This window comes from Spermophilus citellus (genome assembly GCF_964194105.1).
Source record: "Spermophilus citellus genome assembly, chromosome: 4".
NCBI classification, from domain to species: domain Eukaryota; kingdom Metazoa; phylum Chordata; class Mammalia; order Rodentia; family Sciuridae; genus Spermophilus; species Spermophilus citellus.
The window spans coordinates 37326027-37341913 of record NC_138185.1 but is presented as its reverse complement, the minus strand read 5'-3'; the positions used below and the strand labels follow the sequence as shown (position 1 = coordinate 37341913).

The 15887-nt window shown below is 42.1% G+C and overlaps 1 protein-coding gene across 3 annotated transcripts in view; it reads right to left on the bottom strand.

Moving 5' to 3' along the window:
- BTBD3 (BTB domain containing 3) overlaps positions 1-15476 on the bottom strand; it is a 43019-nt gene extending 27543 nt beyond the window's left edge. Inside the window, exon 1 of one of the 3 annotated variants that reach the window (XM_081289117.1) lies at positions 15342-15476. The gene's annotated coding sequence lies outside the window, so the exon portion shown is untranslated. Of the gene's footprint in view, positions 1-15184; positions 15261-15341 lie in introns of those variants that run through there. The other 2 variants (XM_081289116.1, XM_081289118.1) reach the window with 2 other exon arrangements.
- Positions 15477-15887: the final 411 nt, after the last annotated feature.

Genomic DNA, 15887 nt, shown 5'->3' with positions numbered 1-15887 from the left:
TACTGCTGTGTTTCCTATTAAAGAACAACACGAGTTTGTATAATATCATCATTACTATTTGATAATGTTCCAGAAGCATGTTATAACATTACAGAACGCTAACTCTACTGCAACCTGCCATAAAACCAAAATAAAAGGTATAATTATTAGGAAGAAGCAGACACAAGTGTCATTATCTGCAAATGATTATATAACTAGAAAACCCAAGAGAATAAACTGCAATGTTTTTAGAATAAGAGACAACTATAAAATAAATACATAAAATGAACAACCATCTTAGCCTAGCAACAGCCAATTTGATAAACACATCACAATAACAACAACAAAAACCTGAATACCTAAGAAGAACCCTAACAAGAAATACATGGAGTGAGGCAAAGAAAACAAAACTCATTCAGGCATGGAGGTGCATGACTATAATCTTAGTGACTCAGGAGGATTGCAGGTTCAAGGTCAGCCTCACCAACTTAGCAAGGCCTTAAGCAAACCAGTGAGACCCTGTCCAAAAATAATAATAAAGAGTTAAGGAATGGGGCTCCATGGTAAAGTACCACTATGTTCAATCCCTAGTCCCACCCCCAAAAAAAAGTAAAAAAAAAAAAAAAAAAAAAAAAAAAAAGAAGAGCAGTGTGACTTGCTCTACTAGATTTCTATATATTCTAAATCTAAGATTAAGAGGATTTGGCCTTAAAATTAGAGATCAATTGTGTAGGTGAGAAAGATCTAAAACAGAAGAAAAGATATTAAGATTTAAAATTTTTATGAAGTAAAAAACACAAAATAATGAAAAAAGGATATACAGTGTGACAGAATTAGCAAATGGGAGGGAGCATGATATAAGATCAATTCATCTCCATATACAACTGTACAACTATAGAATTTTAAAAGATCTAATGTTTCCCAAGTTTTTGTTTCATTTACTTCACCTCTTGGCTTTCTAAGCATAAATGTTTACAAGAAAAAACAATAAAAAAAATATAAGATAATAGGCCTGACCACATAAAAACGGTTTTTGTTTAGAAAATACCATCAAGTAAATTATAAAACAAATAATGAGTTGTGGGAAAGGGAGAAAAAACTCTACAGATATGATAAAGTCATAGTATTTTTCATAAGACAGGTATTTTCAATCACCTTTAAAAAAAATCATTTAAAAGTAAAGTAGCAAAGTACCAGGACAACTCCCAAAAGGAAAACAAGAAAGCAAATCACTAATTTCATTAGTTGAAAAAAAATTAATTACAATTAAAAATAATATCAATTTTATAGAAAATCAGGAAGGATTAAACACTGAAGTGCTGAGACAGTGTGTAAAACAATGTGTCATGGCATAAGCAATTTGGCAACAAGCCTCACAGTTCACCTCTGCCCAGGAATTCTGCTGTAAATCCAGCCTAAGCAAGTCACAGGGAAGCAGACTCCAAGCAAAGGTATTTATCTCAGCTCTTCCTGCTTAACTGAATCTACACCCTGGCCAATCTCGATTAGCCTTCCTATATTTGGTTTATTCCATCTCACCAAAACTCTATAGCGTGTGAATGACTACTCTTATCCCCAAAAAAGGAGATTAAAGAATTAGCTGATTAAGGTCACTTTGACAAGAGGTGGACAACCCAGGTTTTGCAACCTGAAAATTTAATACCATATTCTCAAACAGTAAAAATGGAAATTAAAAAAAGTATAAATGGAAATAACTAGGCATATCCATCATTAAAAACTCTATTTTCAAAGGACTTAAAGGAAACATCTGTGATATAATATTAAGTAAAAAAGCAGTTAAAACTATATGTAAAATTAAAATGCTGATTTTGTTACAAACCATGTTTATGCACACAAAGAAAAAGGGCCAAATTGAAGCATATTGTCCAATTAACTCATTGATTTCTGGATGATATGACTGTTTGAAGGATTTCAAAAAACAAAATAAAAAGTCTGAAACATAAATAATTTATTTCTGCACTATTGTACTCAGAACAGTTTTAACAATTCTAAGATAGGCAAACTAAAATTAGATGACTACCAATTATCTCTTTTGAGCATGAAAGAACGAACACTTCTTAAAAAATTGATCTTTGTGTGTGTGTTGCGGGAGGGAGGAAATGGGCAAATGCTTAAGACTGTGCCTTTCCCTTTGTTAAGGTATAACATTACACACAGTTTAACTTTGTAAAGAATCTGGGGCAGAGTACTTTCTAGGAACAAAACAACTTGAAAATCTGATACTGGCATTTTTTGCTACAAATTGTCCAAAATTTTTTGCATAGCTGTAAGACATTTCACTATTCAATTGCTTACATATGTTAGGGCTTTAGAAAAATGATGCACACATTTTTAGGTTTGTGTACCTGAAAGGAAAAGTATGAGACACAAACTGTTTCTACCTCATTTTGGAACTTGGTTAAACCAGTTTTGGGTGCAAAGATTTGGAGAGAAAAAATATTCTGGGGAGAACAATATAGTGGCAACCAGTATCACCCTATACAACAGCAATGGTTCTATAATTATCTTAGAAAACCTGGAACTGGATATGCTCACCCTTATCTGCACTGAGTGTAAGAACTGAAAAGTGATGTAAAATCTTCAGAAAAGAGTCCTGTTTAGAAACTCAGGGGCAAGAGGGCCTGCCCACTTCCCCTGAAGGACCTGTTGCTATGGAAACCCACTGTAACTCTTCAGGTACAGTATCTGATTCTAGAGAGATTCTCTCTAAGGTTGGAATATGGTAAAAGAGTGGGGCTCAGGGAGAGGAATTGAGAAAAGGTTAAAAGGAGAAGCCCCGTGGCAGTGGCAAGAGGTCATAAAAGGCGAGCCTAGTAGCCCAAGAGGCAGAGCAGCAAGGTGTGAGACCCAGATCTGAAGAATGAGATCCATGGAAAAAAAGAGGGTAGAATAAAGTGACAATTTATTTCTTTCTTTAAAGAAATTGAGAAGAATTGCAGCTTCCAGAAGGGAGGGGTCCTGAATTGATCACCACTGAATAGCTATTGTCTAGAGATTTATATGTAATTCCTGGAGGTAACCTTTAAAGCTATTGGTTTATGACCTTTGGGGAGGGGAGTTTCTGCATTCAATCAAAGTGAGACTCTGACTGATCATGCCCCTCCCACCCAATCAGGATGTTGATCATGTGCTGTTCACATGCTTAACCACAGCCCATCAGACACTCTGTAACAGGAATTGTTACAATGAAGCTCCAACCCTGTCTGCCTACCAAGTTTCTAGCTCCTGCTCTTATTCTGGCTCTGAGTAACCCTAACTGACATTAGGGTATTTGGAAGGTGATCATCTAGCTTCTGCAGGATAAATGGGAGTGTTGACTGTGGTAGTTAGGGAAACTCTTCAGTGGGTCTATCTAGAGGACCTCAAGAATGCATCTGGGGCTCCTTCTTTAGTACCACCTGAAGTTTGATTGCTTCTAGGCAAGAAGATGTCATTAAGGCATTTATTTAACATACAAGGACCTGAGACCAAAAGTAAACACACCATAGCTAAGAGGACAAGTAAGAGCCATAACCATCTAAGGAGTTGTGCCCACAGTGATGTCCAAGTTACAATCTGATCAGAGTTTTGTTAAGTGGACCTGAATCTGGCCAAAATTGTTAACATAAAAATAACATTCTTCTCGAAAATACACAAGTTCTCCCAGCATGGGTGGTCAAAAGGTCCAGGGCTTGATAGTAGGACCATCCCTGCCAAAGGGTCTACCTTTTGGGTTAGTTTTTGCACCCTTCCTCTTAGCCAGCTGGGCAGGGACGTCCTGAGGTTCCTCCAACAGCTACCCCTGCTGTGCCTTCCATTCCTTATATCAAAGGTATTAATTATAGGGAGAGCTGCAGGTATTGCCCTTTTGACTATAGAATAGCTTTTAAAGATCAAGGATCTGAGGCATCTTAGTGTCCCCTGGTACTACTGAAATTTCTAGGGCTAGGTGGGCCAATGAGCAAAAGCCTGTCCAGACAGGTGGCAAGGAAATATATGCCTTATCTCCACAAATGAAAAATAGACTCTGTTCTGGCTCCAGGTTTATTTGGAATCCATACTGAAAAAACAAGGTAGGGGGTTTTTGCTGAGAGTATCTGGAGCCAGAAAGTTCTTCGGAAATTAAATCATCATCAATTTTATTCTACTTGAATAATGTATTGGCCCAAACTCCAATAATATGCTTTTTTTGTTTTTTGGTAGTACTGGGGATTGAACCCAGGGCCTTGTGCATGCAAAGCAGGCACTCTACCAACTAAGCTATATTCTCATCCCCAATAATATGCCTTTTTAAAAAGAATTTTTGAGAGGAAAATAGTAAAGGAGGTCAGTTCCCTTAAAAGTTCCTGAACTTCATCCTGCTGAAAGACTGGAGGTGTTAACTTTGGAACAGGAGGCTTTACAGGGAGGGGGAAAATTTAAGCTTAAGAATAAATGTTTCTTTTTTTTTGGGGGGGGGGGCTCTGCATGTAATTGACTATATAGGGAAGAATTATACCCTCTGTTGTGGTGTATGTCACCTCAAATGTCCAGGAGCATAGTGATGTATTTAGAAATCCCAAGACAGGTCCATCAGATGGAGTGTAAGAAGAATTTTCAAAGAAAACCGGAAATGTCAATTAGGTGTTCATATGAAGCTTACTGAGCCCAGAAAGGGTCACAGAATCATTACTGATATTAAATTGTTTGGCCTGGCTCTGAAAAATCCTCCTCCCATGCTTTTTTTTTTTTTTTTTTTTTTTTTGTACAGGGGATTGAACTCAGGGGCACTCAACTACTGAGCCACATCCTCAGCCCTGTTTTGTATTTTATTTAGAGACAGGGTCTCAATGAGTTGCTTAGTGCCTTGCAGTTGCTGAGGCTGGTTTTCAACTCGAGATTCTCCTGTCTCATCCTCCCAAGCCTCTGGGACTACAGGCATGTGCCACCACGCCCAGATCCTCCCATCCTTTAAAAAACAGTCTATTTCTTGATTAGGAAATTATTTTTCATATTGCATCTGAAGTGACACAGTGCAATTTAAGTTTTTCCAAGCCTCCAGAAGGGCAGGGATAATTCCAAGTGATTTTCTTCCACATACCCAACTATCAGGTAAGTTAAAGGCAGTAGCCAAAAGTTGAATCCATCATAATACAGTTCCCATATCTACATAAAAACAGTATGATAACTATTATCCAATATCCCGACACAACCATACATTTTCACACCTATTCCAAGAATCAAGGGCAACTTATGTTAGTCCTACTCCCAAGAGCAGTTATCCAATTATCATTTATCAGACCCCAAATTCTCAAGGGCACTGCTACTTATGTCTCTTTCTCTGAACAGAAGTTTGAAATCCTCCAGTGCCTCACAGGAGTACTAGTTGGTGTCTTTTTCTCCCTGGGGATGCTTACCTTTAGGATTTTCTGCTGGTTCTCCAACCACTTTAAATGCTGTCAGAGAAACCAGGATTACTTGTGAGGGCCCTCCCTGGGCCTAAAGATGGAGAGAGGGGAGAGACTTGACCAATACTAAATCTCTAGGACTGAACAGCAAAGGACCATAAGGACCAGTATTTCTAATGCATGCCCCTGAAAGTTTTTGTAAGGTATTTCAGAATTTGGCTAGGGCTGGTATATCCTATATTTGTGCTATTTCTTTGTTTTTTTTTTCTTTTTCTTTTTTTATTGGTTGTTCACAACATTACAAAGCTCTTGACATATCATATTTCATACATTAGATTGAAGTGGGTTATGAACTCCCAATTTTACCCCAAATGCAGATTGCAGAATCATGTCGGTTACACAAACACAATTTTACATAATGCCCTATTAGTAATTGTTGTATTCTGCTACCTTTCCTATCCCCTACTATCCCCCCTCCTCTCCCCTCCCATCTTCTCTCTCTACCCCATCTACTGTAATTCATTTCTCTCCTTGTTTATTTTCCCATTCCCCTCACAACCTCTTATATGTAATTTTGTATAGCAATGAGGGTCTCCCTTCATTTCCATGCAATTTCCCTTTTCTCTCCCTTTCCCTCCCTTCTCATGTCTCTGTTTAAAGTTAATCTTTTCTTCATGCTCTTCCTCCCTACTCTGTTCATAGTTGCTCTCCTTATATCAAAGAAGACATTTGGTATTTGTTTTTTAGGGATTGGCTAGCTTCACTAAGCATAATCTGCTCTAGTGCCATCCATTTCCCTGCAAATTCCATGATTTTGTCATTTTTTTAGTGCTGCGTAATATTCCATGGTGTATAAATGCCACATTTTTTTTATCCATTCATCTATTGAAGGGCATCTGGGTTGGTTCCACAGTCTAGCTATTGTGAATTGTGCTGCTATGAACATCGATGTGGCAGTATCCCTGTAGCATGCTCTTTTAAGGTGTTCAGGGAATAGTCCGAGAAGGGCAATAGCAGGGTCAAATTGTGGTTCCATTCCCAGCTTTCCCAGGAATCTCCAAACTGCTTTCCAAATTGGCCGCACCAATTTGCAGTCCCACCAGCTATTTCTTTGTAAAGCAAGAAGTCATTATTCGAGCGGTGGAGGGCGGGGTAAGATTGGAGGAACTTGAATTGGGCGAAAGGGGCATGGGGGCAGGAAGGATGGTGGAATGAGATGAACATCATTAGCCTAGATACATGTGGTATGACTTTACATCTTGTACAACCAGAGAAATGAAAAGTTCTGCTCCATTTGTGTACAAAGAATAAAACTACATTCTGCTATCATGTATAAATAATTAGAACAAATTTTTTAAAAAGTCATTAGGGAGGAATGGTAATCCAGGTAACATTTCATAGGGGCTTAAGCCTAAAGTCTATGGTGTGTTCCTGATTAGTAGTAAGGCTATAGGGAACAAGGTAGGCTACAGGAAGTGGGTTTCTTAAGCTAATTTTCTAAGGTATCTTTTGAAGATATTGTTGGTCTTTTCCACCTTTCCTAATGATGTGGGCCTCCCGGCACACATTTTAACATTTGCAAATGTTATTGCAAACCAAGGTGCTGTAGATACACTTTGAGTGACAGTTGCCTTGAAGGACAGGTCCTTGTCAGTCTGTCAACTTCTGGGAAGTCCAAACCTGGGAATGACTTCAGAGACCAGGATTTTAATTACTTCTAAGGACTTTTCCATCCTGCAAGGGAAGGCTTCCACCCAACTGGTGAAAGTGTCTACCCAGACCAGGATGCATGCCTCTTGATTTTGGCATAAGTGAAATCTAGCTGCCAGTTTTCCTAAGGATATTTACCTTTATGTTGTATGCCTAAGGGATCTATCTTTTTATTGAGGAGATTGTTCTTTTGACAAATTTCACAGGCTTAGTGATCTGGTGAATCTGAGATTTTTGCCTGTGAATAGCTTTAGTACCATGTGATGAGTTTTGTCTATGCTCAAATGAAAAGATTGGTGGAAGGTTTTAATGAACTCTCACTGATTGGCCTCCTATTTGTTTGCTACCATCCTTAGGGGTAAGGAGAGTATTCTTGTGAGAGGGCCCACTCTTTTTAAGTTCAGAGTATTGAGGCTGCATCTCTAAGAGTATTCCCAGATCACAGGTGCCTCTATTGTTCTTACAGTTAGCCATTCCTTGGCTGCAGCTGTAGCAGCCTGATCAGCTAGTTTGTTGCCTTCCTTTGTCATGACCCCTACAATATTTTACAGGGACTTCAAATTGACAGAAAAAGCGTTTGTCAATTTCATTATGGTATTTAACAGGAGATCCATTAGTTGTCAAAAAAAAGTCTCAGGCTGGGGTTGGGGCTCAGTGGTGGAGCGCTTCCCTGGCACATGTGAGGCACTGGGTTCAATCCTCAGCACCACATAAAAATAAAGGTATTTTGTCCACCTACAACTAAAAAAATACATATTAAAAAAAAAAAGAGTCTCTCTTTCCAAAAGCAACATGGGTATAAAGAACTAAAAAGGTATACTTGGAATTTGTGTATATATTAACACTTTTATTCTTTGCAAATTTCTACAATTCTTGGTGAGAGCTATGAGTTTTGCACACTGAGCATTAGCACCTGGTGAGAGGACTGAGCTTTCAATAGTTAGTTGCCTCTAAGGTGACCACTACATATCCTGCCTTATGAACCCTCAGCTCCATAAAGGAACTTACACCTGTAAAAAAGAACTAGGTCAGGAGTTTCTAGGAGGGTGTCTTTTAAGTCTTCCCTAGCAGCATAGGTTTGGAGTACTACTTGTTCACAGTTGTGTTCAGTTTCCTTTTCCTAAGGAAGAAAGATGGCTGTCCCTACAAAGGGACAGGTTTTTAATTGGACAGCTGATTCTTCAAGTAATAGCACTTTGGTACCTGAGAGCCAAAGACTCCCTTTGTCCTCTAGGAGTCTTGTCACATTATGGGGAGTAAGTACAGTTAAATCTCTTCCTAACATCATTAATTTGGCAGTCTTGGGGATTAGAAGTGCCACTGGTGTTACTGCCCACAAGCAGGTTGGCCATCCTTTGACACCTAAGTCCAATTCTTTGATCAAGTATCCCACAGGTGGTTGTATGGGTTCTGTTCTTGAATCAGAATTACTAATGCTTTCCCATGTCTTCCATAGACATGTAAATAAAAAGTCTGTGCAGTGGGGAAGCTCAAAGCAGGTGCTTGAAGTAGTGCCTTTTTAAGTTGGTCAATGACCTGTTCAGGTTCCCATTCCCAAACATGGGTATTTGAGCTTTGCGTGTTTTTTTAATTAACTGATAGAGAGGACGGGCTATTTGCCCCATACCCTGGAATCCGTAGTCTACAAAACCCTGTTTTACTCACAGCTCTCTTAGTTGCTTCAGAGTCCTAGGCAGTGGGAAAGAAGAAATAGGTTTAATCCTTTCCTCTCCTGATATTCAACACTAATCCCAGGTATTTGACAGACACTTGGCAAAGCTGGGCTTTAGGCTTCGAGACCTTGTATCCTTTTCTGCCAGAATATTAAGTAATGCTTTGGTATTCCTGTGTGAGATTTCATCTGAAGAAGCACAGAGGAGAAGGTCATCCACATAGTGAAATGACCTCTGTGGATGGCTGAACTGGAAAAAATCCTGAGCTAGGGCTTGTCCAAACAAGTGTGGGCTATCTCTAAACCATTAGGGTTAAATAATCCAAGTGAACTAAGTAGACTGGTCAGAGGGGCTCTTTAAATGCAAAACAAGGCATCTTTTAAATCTAACATTGAGAACCTTTCAGAGTCCTCTGGAATTTGAGATAACAAAGTATAAGAATTAAGGATTACTGAGCAAATGGGGACCACGACTTCATTTACCAACCAAAGGTCTTATACTAATTTCCATTTCCCATTGGGCTTTTGTACCCCTAAAACAGGAGTACTGCAAGGGCTACTGCAAAATTCAGAAGGCCATGTATTCTTAAGTTATCTATTACAGTTTATAACCCTTTCTTTGTTTCTGGTTTTAAGACAAACTGTTTCTGATGTGGGAAGGAGATGGGACCCTTATATGGATCTTAACAAAAGTTGTTCTTCTCTTCCTATTTTGCCCATGCTTCTGGATTAATATTAGTCTCCATCAATGCTAGACAGAAAGTTCCTCCTGGTGCCATGAGAATGGATGGATATACACAGACTAAAATGTCCTTCCCCAATAAAAGGGCTGAGCTCTCAGGTGTGATTAAGAAAGTAAACATAAAAAGAATGCCATCCCATTCATAGCAGAGGGGTCTTGAGAAGCTTCTGGTAAGAGGTCTTCCAGACATTCCTTTTACAGTTACAAGAGTGTTGAGACGAGACCAGGACTTGAAAACAGGGCAGAAAAACGGACTTCAAGTCCAAAGGGAAACTAATTTCCTCTCCCTCTATGGTCTTGGTCACTCAAGGTTCCCTTATGGACATGATGGTTCAAGAAAGGGGAGTCAATGAGAGATGCCCTGGGCCTCCTCAGTCCGGCTGCTGGACCATCAATGAAGTGTCTAAATTAGGGGACCTTCACCTCTAGGTACAACCAACTTCCAATAGTCCCCCTTGCAAACAGTACAAGGTTTGGGAAGGCGGTCCCCCACCCTTGACTTCCATGGTCAATCCTACTTGAAGTATCCTTCCTGTCCACAACCAAAGCAAGTAGAGGTAGGCTTCCTTTCTCCTGAGCCTCACTTTGAGTTGACCTACTCTGTTGTAGTCACTAGAGCCACTATCTTTCAAAAAGTTCTGTTCCTCCTTCATTTAAGTTTCCTCCTGATCTCTACTGTAAAAAATCTTACTGGCTATTTTAAGAAGATTGTCCTGAGTATTGTCAGGTTCTAAGGGAACTCTCTGGGGTATCCTTTTGATGTCTGAAGCTGACTAGGTTATAAAGTGATCCCTTAAGATAAATTGGCCCCCCACAGACTCTGGGGTCATGCTGGTATATTTGGTCGGAGCCTCCCTAAGTGTTTCTAGGAAAGCAGAGGGGGTCTACCTGAGCAACCTGAGATAACTTAGAGTAACCTAAAGGCTTAGTGTAAGTCCTCCTGAGCCCTTCTATAATACAGGAGCTGAAAATGTTTCTTTCAAGTCCTCTCTGGAACAGTTAGGATCCCAGTGGGGATCATCTTGGGGCACTGCTTGTCTTCCCTCAGGGAAGTGTTCATTTCCTTGGCCAGTCAGGAAATCCCTGTTCCCACTGGTTGCATATGTTTCATCCCCCACACACCTCAGCAGCCTGTAGGGCTGCCATCTTTTCATCTGGAGTCAGGGGTTCATTGAGAAGCCACATAACATCTTTTCATGCCAGGTCAAAAGTTTGAGTTAGTCTCTGAAAAAACTCAAAACAGCTGTCAGGGTCATCTGAAATTTTCCCTAAGTCAGCCTTTGTCTGCTTTAAACCATGTAAAGAGAAGGGAACATTCTCTTTACATGCACTGTGGTAGGTCTCCCATCTAGGCCCATACCTGCTTCTTACAAAGGCAGAAGGGAGGAATAAATACGGGGTGTTATCTTAGGGGCCTTGGGCATCTTTGGGATCCCTGATAGGAAGGGCAGTTACATGGGATATTATTCTTTTTTAAAAGGGAGATGTCCTTCCATGATTTGGTCCTAAAGTGAGAACAGCAAGAAGTACCATATCTATATAGCATTTGTTTTTACATAATTTGGGGTTGTCCCTTAAGGCAAAGAAGGCCTGCACATAAGGGACTTCAGACCCTTTGTTCTTGTTTGCAAAACAGGTCTAACTGTAAAATGGTGTTATAGTTGATATTTCCCTCTGGAGGCCATTTTCCCCATACTCCAGGTTATACTCACACGAGGCTCCTGTACAGAAAAATATCAAGCATTTCTTTTTTACAGTTTGTGGGTCAATCTGATCTCAACTATTTAAGATACATTCTAAGGGTGTGTGGTCAGTAGAGGGAGTAATTCCCATCTGTAAATCAAAAAGGGAAGGACAAGATGTCCCATTATTCCTTTTGTCTCCCAACCAAGGCGTCCCCTGGTGTTCCTCCCATTTCTCATGAGTGAGCAAGGTAAAGGAATGTAGCCTATCAAACTGGTCACTCTTACTGATGTGGCCCTGAATCCTGTAATTCCCTGTCTGTCATGATAAACTTTGACCTACCTGTGTTCGGACTACCACTAGCTGAAAGACTTCTAGAGGGAGAACCAGTATGAAGGTTACTCAAGGGTTTCTTTAAGGGCAAACCTCAGTCCACTGACACATACCAAAACCCAACACCTCATGCATCAAATCAACAAGGTCTTCTCAAAATACCAATATGGTCCCATCAAGATAATCTCCTACATCTACCAGGCCCTCACTACTCAGGCAAACCAAGTCTCAAAAGAATCAGAGCCCACATCTGTTCAAAAGTCCCCAAATGACCACCACATAACTGGGTAAACAAAACAACAATCATTCTAGGCCACCACAATGCAGGCAACACACCAAATATATGCAACCAGAGATACACATCTGAGAATCAAACATGCTCACTTGAGAGCCCCATCCAAACACCACTGCGGAAGTCCACAAAATGAAAGTCCATTCAGACTTAACACAGGTAAGGCAACCATCTCGCCTGTACCAGCCCATTAGAGCCTCTACTTCACAAACCCATCAACACTAAGATAAAACTCCTGGACAAACATATCCAGCCCCTAGATGTATATACGCATCCAGCCAAACACACCTAGGGCATTGACCATACTGCAACAACCCAAAACATAGGCATCTGTTCAACCAGTCATGAAGCAAACATTTAAAAGACCCCAAAACAAGTATAACTCCAACCTTCCAAGCCCCAGCCTCCAAAGCAACAAAAGCCCATGAGACACACACAAAAAATCGTCCTGACAATTAACAGCAGACCAAGGCTCCAAGAAACACTGCCATCCAACAAAGAACTAGACCCTTTCCTGTACCAGCACACCAAAACTTGACCCCATAAAAATCTCAAACAATGTTAACCAACTGTACTAATTATAGCCAATTAAATCACATACACAAAATTTTTGAGTATTTACCTTCCACAAACCATCCACAACTTTCTTAAACATTCTATAGCTTCTTTACATCCTTAGTTTTGTCCTTATCATACAATATACTTTCTCTTCAACTTTTCCTAGCAAAATATATCTCCATGCCTATAACTTTCTTTTATCTCTTTCCTTCTTGGTGATCCTTTCACATCCTGAATACTTATGAAATTCCCAAACATTACTCCCTTCCACAACACAAAGCGCATTAATAATAAAACAGCCCAAACTCCCACATTCCCTGCCTTTTTCCACAGCCTGGACAATGTTCTGATAATGTTCTGAGTAATATCCCCAATTAAGGAGAACATACAATTGGGTCCCTTCTACTAGAAGAGATGCATGCTTATTTGACTATGATTAGCTTGAATTATATCTTTCATCCTAGAGTCTAGCCTAGGAGCTGTTAAGAGAATTGAGGCAAAAAAAAAAAAAAAAAAAAAACCCTGCAAAATTGGTGCCTATCTCAGAAGCAATTACCAAGGATATGATTGGGGTTCCAGCTCAAGGACTTGAAAATTCCCAATAGCCTTGATGGGGGGGAGGGGGGCTGAGAGCAAGAGATTGATTTTTAGCAGAGGAGTAGAGAAAGAGACAGATTGCTCGATTCATGGTCTGCGAATTTATGAGTTGCCTCTTTTCCAAAGACTTCAGATCAACCAAGTCTTCATATCTGAATCCAATCTGCATGGAGTGTAAGTGTCCTCCACCATGGAGCAGAATCTATCAGAAAGTGAAAGAAGCAGAAACTTGAACAAATAGGTTGACCTGGTTCCTGTTCCACAGAGAGAAGCTGAAGTAGAGCTTGACCAACATTCTTCCCTCCAGACAGAGGGGATTGAGTAAACCTCCTCCAATAAGTCTGTACCCAAGTATTTAGACCAGCCACGAAGCTACTAGTTTTGTCAGTGCATTTTACTCACCCTTCCCAGGAGCCCCAAGGAGTCCCCAAATGTGAGACATCCAGCAGCAAGATGTAGGTTCTTTGTCTCGAGGATTCAAAGAATGAGACCCACGGACAATAGATGGTAAAGAGACAGAATATATTTCTTTCTTTAAACAGAGAGGAAGTGCAGCTCCCATAAGGGAGAGGTCCCAAATGGGTCCCTGCATAGCTACTGTCTATTGGTTTATGTTATTGCTGGAGGTGACCTATAAAGCTATTGGTTGATGACGTTTGAGAAGGGGAGTTTCTTCATCCAACCAGAGTGAGACACTCAGTGACCATGGGGGGGGGGGGGCTCCAATCAGGATGTTGATCAGGTGGTATTCAAGAGCTTGTTCACAAGTTATTTGGCCCCTCAGATACTTTGTACACTGGATGTTGCAATGGAGGTCTTCCCCCTCCGAAATCAAGTTTCTAGCTCCTGCTCCCAGCCCCAGCACAAATTCAAAAACATTTAGAACAGGGGCTGGATGTGGCTCAAGCGGTGGCGCGCTCGCCTGGCATGCGTGTGGCCCAGGTTCGATCCTCAGCACCACATACCAACAAAGATGTTGTGTCCGCCGAGAACTAAAAAATAAATATTAAAAATTCTCTCACTCTCTCTCCTCTCTCACTCTCTCTTAAAAAAAAAAAAAAAAAAAAAAAAAAAAAAAAAAAAAAAAAAACATTTAGAACAATGTTGTGCGCACCAGAGTCACATTATATTCTGCTTTGCTCCCTCCCTGGTGGGAAACAAACCACCCTTTGTGAGTTCCTATCTAAGGAAAATGAGCTGGAATTTCATGCCATCAATTATAAACTGAATGCCATTACTTTGTAAAACTCAAGTCTTGACTTACGCCAGCAGTTCCCAAACTCTTCAAAATTACCTGGGCATCTTTTAAAAAAGAAAACTACGTTGTGCTTTAATTGGCCTGGGCTGCAATTTGAGCATGCCAGAGTTTTAAAACTTCCCAGCGATTCTCCTGTGCAGCCAAGTTTGGAAACTACTTACTATGTTAAAGGATTTGCGAGGTGACGGGGAGTATTTTCAAAATAAGTCGAAAAAACAAATATCTCCTTTGGTCTTTTTGAAACTAATAATAGAATTAAGATAGTTTTCTCCAAGCAGGCACAGACAATAGGTTGCTTGATAAATAGGAATCCCCAGCAAACTCTAACAAAACTTTCTTTGAGATAGTAAGACAAAGCAGCATAAGACTTTTCTTCCCAACAGAGCAAACATCCTTCTTACCAAAACACCAAACTTCTACATCTATCTTAACAGTGAATGAACTACAAATGCCACTCTGAACTTGGGAGGACGCTCTCCTAGCACCAGAGGGAAATCAATCCCCGCAATCGCCCACCATCTCTCGCCGAGGTCCTGCGAGGACCAGAGCTGGGCAAGCCTTGGGTGTCGGTCTGAAGCACCCAGCCACACATCTGTCCCCCTAGACCCTGCAGGCAGCGCCTCAATAAAAGTTACTTGGGGGAAGTTTGCTCCCGTTCCCAACTGTGCGCCTCTCCGGGCGAGGGGGTGCGGCCGCCTCCCCGCCGCCCCACCTGCAAGGCTCCAAGATTTCCTGGCCGCGCCCCCTCCTACGACCTGTTCCCCCACCCTGAACCTGAGCCCCCTCCAGAGTCGAGCACCCAACTGGCTGGAGCCCGGGCGGGTTCGCCTCGCCCTTCCGTGCGGTCGCTGGGCTGCAAGCAGCCGGCCCTGCCCCTGGCCCGGGGCGCCCCACCTAGAGCGCCCTCGGGAAGCCCGTCGGTACGGCCAGCGCCTCTCGAACCGGGGCGAGAGTCCCAGGAGCCCATGCATGCCTTGGCTCGAGGTGGGCCGACAACCCGATGCCTCCGGCCGGGCCCCGCCGCAGTTGGACACTCTGGCCGGCGGCCGGGCGCGCGCCTCTGACCGGGCGGTCCAGCGCTGCGCACGCGCGGAGGTGCCCGCCCGCTCGCCCGCGGCGCCCTCACTCACCGCCCAAGCTCCTCGTCGCCTCGGGCGTCGTCGCCGCTAGCCACCTCGGCCCGGTGCCGGCTTCTCTGGCTCCGGCCGGGGCACCCGGGGATCTAGCGCCCGGCGGGCTCGGCGAGCACCCGCACGCAGGGCACGCTCCCCGGGACCGCGCGCGCGCGCCCGTGCGCCGGGAGGAGGCGGGGCGACGCGCCCGTAGGAAGCCCTGGATACAGAGCATGCGCAGTGCCTGCTTCTTCCTAAGGTCGGAGGAGTGGGCGGGGATCCTGGATCAGTGCAAGGGAGAAAGGTGGAGGGGAGTCAGCTCTCTTCCTTCACAGGAAGGCGTCTTCCTCCTCGTTTCCCTAATTTCTTTTGTCTTCTCTGGTTCGTGTCACAGTTAATGTATCAAACATTTATTGAGCACCTACAGAGGCAGGATAGGGCATCCTCCTGCAAGGGGGGATAGATTGTATTTGACTTTGGGACTCTTTTTTAGACACTGATTTCAGTGCTTTTTGAACAGATGAATAGAGATCATGCATTACCTAAAACTGCGAACTTTAATCC